This window comes from Scardinius erythrophthalmus (genome assembly GCF_964197995.2).
Source record: "Scardinius erythrophthalmus genome assembly, chromosome: 9".
NCBI lineage: Eukaryota > Metazoa > Chordata > Actinopteri > Cypriniformes > Leuciscidae > Scardinius > Scardinius erythrophthalmus.
The window spans coordinates 40,147,045-40,153,002 of record NC_138229.1 but is presented as its reverse complement, the minus strand read 5'-3'; the positions used below and the strand labels follow the sequence as shown (position 1 = coordinate 40,153,002).

The window sequence follows — 5,958 nt, the reverse complement described above, 5'->3', positions numbered from 1 at the left end:
TCCCTGTTTTTAAAAGTTTTTTTTTAACAGGTATTTGGTGGCTGGCAAGTGGCAATCTTGTGGTAGAATGAGAATTAACATTTGGAAAAGTGTTTGCAAACCATCTTGCGTCAATCCCACAGTTCCAGCAAAGGCCATCAGAAGTAGAATGGTTTGTCCAAGAGTACCCAATTCACCTTTGTACAGTGGGGAGAACCTAGAACAAAAAAAAGGATCCCAATAAGTTATAGTACTTGTGGTTAAAATGTAGATGTGTTCGAACCATTTGAGAAGGGTCTGGCTGCAGACCTGCACTTGCACTCTCAGACTTGCACTCTCAGACCTGCACGCTCAGACACCAGCGCTTCCTCTGCAAGTGACGTCACTTGCAATCGACACATATAGCGTGGCCCTTCTCCTCGTGTCGGATTGAGAACAGCGTCGTTTAAAAATCGTTGCTGTAAGTATATATTAATATGCTTTTCAGTATATGATAATGCGTTTTACGTTCATTTACACGACTTTTAATCTCTGATATACACATATATTAGGCCTAACAAGCCAACCACGCATGGTCTTAAATACATAAACGAAACTATTTAATAGAGTGGTATATAAACTGTCTTTCCATGGCTTGCACGTTGAAACCACTGTAGTTTACACAGTGTTAATTGTTTTTTTTTTTTCTTCTTTTTTACGGTGAAAACATTTTTAGTAAAATACGTATTGTAAAATACAAGCAATATTCGGTCATGTTTCGGCCTTGCATTTCAGATTAGCTCATTACATTCGGATGTCATTTCCTGAACACATCCTATTATTAATATTATCATTGGTTTCATTACAGATGCATCATGCAGTGCACCAATCAATAATTTTAGTTTCTGGACCCCCCCTTGTACCACAGTGCACATCATGTTGCACTCTATACCACTGCAGTTTATGCCCTTCCTTGAAGCCAACCACCCTGAAAAAAATAAAGCTACACTGGGAAGCCCATTTTAAAAAAGCAGTTGTCTTCCAAGGTAGGTGCATTACACTATTGGACTGTAATTGTAGGTGCACAAGCACATTCGTACATATTTTTCCTTCAAATAAACACGAAGGTACTGCTCTGAAACAGTTCTCTAAACTGTTGTGTTCACTTGCAAATTGCTGTTCACAGACTTGCAATGCTTTTGTCCATATTTGGCAAAAAAAAAGCCAATAGTGTACGGGGATTAAGCCTAGTTGTAGACTAAATGTCATTTTAAACCTGGATTTATTGAAGTATCTTTCTCACACATTGATTACAATAGTCTCAGACTTGCACTAGTCTAGACTTAAACAATCGGATTTCTAAAAGTAGGATTAGACCTAAATCAGATCTAAATGAAGTCTTAAATTAAACCTGGTCAGAAGCAGGTTTAACCTCAGATTAAAAACTTCTTGCCTCAAGGCTCACGTCCACAGTAGCAGAAAATGGATTACCTCGACTATTTCAACGACAATCAGAGACCACCACCAAGACCAGAAAGAAGGTTGCTGAAAGACAGGAGCAACCCACTAAATGATTTTGATGATTTACATTTTCTTGACCGTTTCCGTATGTCAAAGGAAAATGCAACAGAAATAATTGGTTTGCTGCAGCCCAAGCTTTCAGGTGACTTAGTCAGGGGCAACCCTATTTCTCCTTCCTCCTCCTTACAAATATTAATTACCTTAAAGGTCCCATGACATGCTACTTTTTGTAGGCTTTAATATAGGCCTTAGTGGTCCCTAGTACTGTATCTGAAATCTCTCTCCAAAAATTCAGCCTCGGTGCAGAATTATAGCCACTACAAGCCACACCCAGAATGAGCTTCCTTCAGACGGGCCGTTTCGGTGTCTGTAGCTTTAAATGATAATGAGGAGGAGAAAGGCGGCGCAAGGTGGAGGCTGGGTGTGGCCTTGACCATCTTGCGCAACGGTACCATGCATGTTTACGTTGGATAACTGTTATAGCAATGGCACGAAGACACGCAGTCTTTCAAGCATTTCAGCTTGACCCAGAATCTGATCCGGATGGAGAAGCAACGGATGAAGAAGTTGCAACTCAGCGGCTCCAGCAGGACGTTTCCGAATGGTTAGTTTAAAATATTATGTCTGGATACGGTACTTTATTCGGATGGTTTACAGTTATTATCATGTAGCTAACGCTAACCTAACTTACTGTTGTCTTTTCATGAGAGATCTGTAACGTCTGTATTTATCTTATTACAATTACATCAAGCTCTGCGATCTTGAAATGCGGATATCGTGCACGCCATATAACTAACAGGAAAACGGTTATCCAAATAACAAAGAAGTGTACAACACTCGCGTTACAGTGTGTGTATTCACACACATAAACTGCATAGCTAATGTTACAGCCACATTCTACGTGTAACAATCTAGGTAACCATAAACAGTAAAGCAACACACTTATATCATTAGTTGACTTACTTGTCCGAGGTGTGTAGCTGCGCCAAAGAGAGTGATCCAGACTTTAGTTTCAGACGTTCAGCAAGCCCAGCTCTGTATTGACCCTTCGGTGTTCATTTGTACATCCAATTATTGAGCAATTGTTATGCTTAGCTCGCTCAAAAGCCATGATATCTCTCGTGGACAAACTAAAATCGCGCACGTTCCTACTTCCTAGCGCATTTTCTCATGGGCGAGAAATATTCTCTGGGCGGGCAAAGCAGAGACAGGGGAGGTAACATTTCCTCCTTATGACGTCATAAAGAGGAGATTCAAGATCAGCGCGTATGAGCCTCCATTTTCTCAAAGGCAGAGAAAGATAGCAAAAGCTTGATTTACACTGATTTAAATTTCTAGAAACTTGGGGACCATATGCAGGCTAGGGGAACTCATATTAATGTTAAAAAACCTCAGAAAGTGAAAATTTCATGTCATGGGACCTTTAAGGTTTTTGGCATGTGGAACCTTTCATCGTGAAACTGGGGATTTGTGTGGTGTAGGTGAATCAAAACAGTGTGCAAAATAGTACACAAAGTCTGCAGAGCTATATGTGAACTGAAAAAGGATTTCATCAAATTCCCAAATGCTGCTGAACAGGCCACCTACAAGGTAGATTTCTATGAAAATGGGAACTTCCCTGGAGTCATTGGTTGTATCGATGGCTGCCACATTCCCATCAAGTGTCCCTCTACAGCAGATGCTGAGGAATTCAGAAATCGTAAAAACTGGTTTTCAATAAATGTACAAGGAGTGTGCACTCCCACTATGCAGTTCTAAAAATATAGTTGCACGTTGGAAAGGTTCAACTCATGACTCAAGGATTTTCCACAACTCCTCTTTGTACGGTCAGTTTGAAACAAGACAACACTCTGGAATTCTACTTGGTGACAGTGGGTATGCACAGATAAACTTCTTGTTCACCCCTTATCTCCATCCAGTCAGACCAGAGCAACAGCGCTATAACCAAGCTCACATGCTCACCAGAGGGCTAATAGAGCGCATGTTTGGTGTATGGAAGAATCGTTTCCAGTGTCTCCGAAATACACTGCGGTTTGAACCTAGGAGGTGCTGCATTGTTATTATTGCAACAGCAGTGCTTCATAATTTTCTTATAGAGTGTGGCTGCCCAGACCCTGATATTGAAGATGATGATGACCAACATGTCCCTATCGCTGAGCTAGCCAATGACAGAAATGGACTTGCTTACAGAGATGCTTTTGCTTTGCAGCACTTCTCATAAATGAACCTTGAGTGATACATAAATGATTCATAAAAGTTTCTCATGAATGGTCATCCTTTTCCCTCTTGACCTGCTGCCTGGATTAGAGACTGCTGGATGCTGACTAATGCTACTGCAGGAGACTGGATGCTGCTGCATGTTGGTGCTGGCTGCTGCTGGATTCATTTGAGCATCTTGACTGTTCCCTGCGCCCCCCAAGTCCTGTGTCAAGATCAGGTCATCTTTTTATGGAAAAAAAATGTAGCATTATATTTGACTTCAACAATAAAGGTCATTACATAATTTTTGTTACAAGACATGACTTGCATTTAATTATGTTGGATGGGATAGCACGTTACTGTAAATGAGACGTGTCCTATCAAATGAGTCTTTGAAAGATTCCTCACCTGAACTGTCCAAATGGTCATCATCTGGAATACCTTCCAGGGGTTGCTGACTTTCAATAATCCCAGCCAACAAGTCCCCCAACTCCTCTGTGTCTGGTGGAACTGGGAGTCCCCCACCTGTCTTGAAACGCTCTTGACGCGTAGCAGCAGTTGTTTTTTTCAGGTTTATTTTTATGTTTTTCCACAGGACGTTTACAAGATAATATATACTCTGAAGTAGGAGTTCTATATAATATTGTTTTCTTTTTACATTTCATTAATGAAAACATTTATAATTGACTGATTTGTAAGAATGGGGCAACAATAAATCTTACCTGAACTTGGAGTGTCCGTTTGGTTACTTTTTCATTTGAGTTGAATTCATTCAATATGGAAATCCATGCCGCCTTCTTGTTTTCTGTACCTGAATCATGCTGTTTGTTTTCAATTACAGGATAGTTTGATACAATTTGTTTAAAAAGGGTCTTCTCAAATTCACTGAAGTTTTTTGAGCGTTTTCTTCGGCCTTTATCCATTTTTTGGTTAAGTGTAGTGACTCCTGTTCCACACACTCCTTAAGACTAATGAATTACAAGTATTCCATACCAGGTTTTTATAGCAACCTCTCCTTAGCCACATGTGCATGCCATTAATCTAATCGGGATTCCAAAAGATGATCTCACTTGTCCTTGATTACCTTAATCTGAGACTCTGTAGTCTAGAACTAGTTAATCCAAACTTAAGCAACATCTCAGAAAGTCAGTTGTTTAGTGTGGATTAATTTAAGTAGAATTAGCCTTGTCCTGGTTTATTTTAAGCCCTTAACGGGAAACTGGGCCTAAATGTTTTAAACATTTTTTTTTAAAGCTTGAAACAATTTACACCTTAACACCCTGGTGAAAAAAAAATATGTTAAGTATACTTGAAGCCAGACTAATTATTAGTATACTTCAAGTGTGTTAATGATTAGTTAACTTAAAATGTGCTATTTTGAAACAACTAATTTTGTACTAAGTATATTTTAGTAGTAATGAAGTTGTAGTAAAGCATAACTTTAAATGTATTTAGTGTACTTTTGTGTACTAAAATTGGAACAACTTTAAGTATATTTAGTATATTTTAAGTATATGCCTGTGTAGGGACTAGTTACATACTTGATTAGTGTATTAAAGTGTACTTTATTTGTGTTAGAAGTACATTACAAATTAATTACAAGTGTCTTCGAAACATACAAGAAATATACCGTAAATTTATTAAAAATATATACTAAGTATACTTGCAGCCACACTAATTATAAGTATACTTCAAGTGTGTTAAGGATTAGTTAACTTTAAGTGTGCTATTTTGAAACAACTAATTTTGTACTAAGTATATTTTAGTTGTATTTAAATTGTAGTAAAGCATAACTTTAAGTCTATTTAGTGTACTTTTGTGTGCTAAATTGGAACAACTTTAAGTATATTTAGTATACTTTAAGTATATGCCTGTGTAGGGACTATTTACATACTTGATAAGTGATAATAAAGTGTACTTTATCTGTGTTACAAGTACATTACAAAATCATTACGAGCAATATACAAGTCTATTATTTTTGAGTAAAAATGATATTCTCCGTAATACCTTTGGCTTAATCCAAATACTACAAATAGCACACTTTGTCTTCAATAACAAATGCACATTAATAAACAAATATTACTTAGCTATACTTTGTACAATATACTTTAAAGCTATAGTAAGTAATGTTGGAGAGCTAGCAAGATTTGAAAGCGGCACCTCTTCTAAGCTCCACCCCCTCCCGTCAGTATTCCGTCCAAAGCTACGCCCCCACAAACATGAACGCGCATCCACAGACGGAGTCAGCTGCAGGTCACAGGAAAGCAGAGTATTTTTGTC

General features: G+C 38.3%; 1 pseudogene across 1 annotated transcript; it reads left to right on the top strand.

Annotated features, from left to right (window-relative positions):
- Positions 1-1,440: 1,440 nt before the first annotated feature.
- LOC308695645 (putative nuclease HARBI1) lies at positions 1,441-3,700 on the top strand (annotated as a pseudogene). The gene is made up of 2 exons: positions 1,441-1,686; positions 2,909-3,700. The product of its transcript is annotated as a putative nuclease HARBI1 (transcript).
- Positions 3,701-5,958: the final 2,258 nt, after the last annotated feature.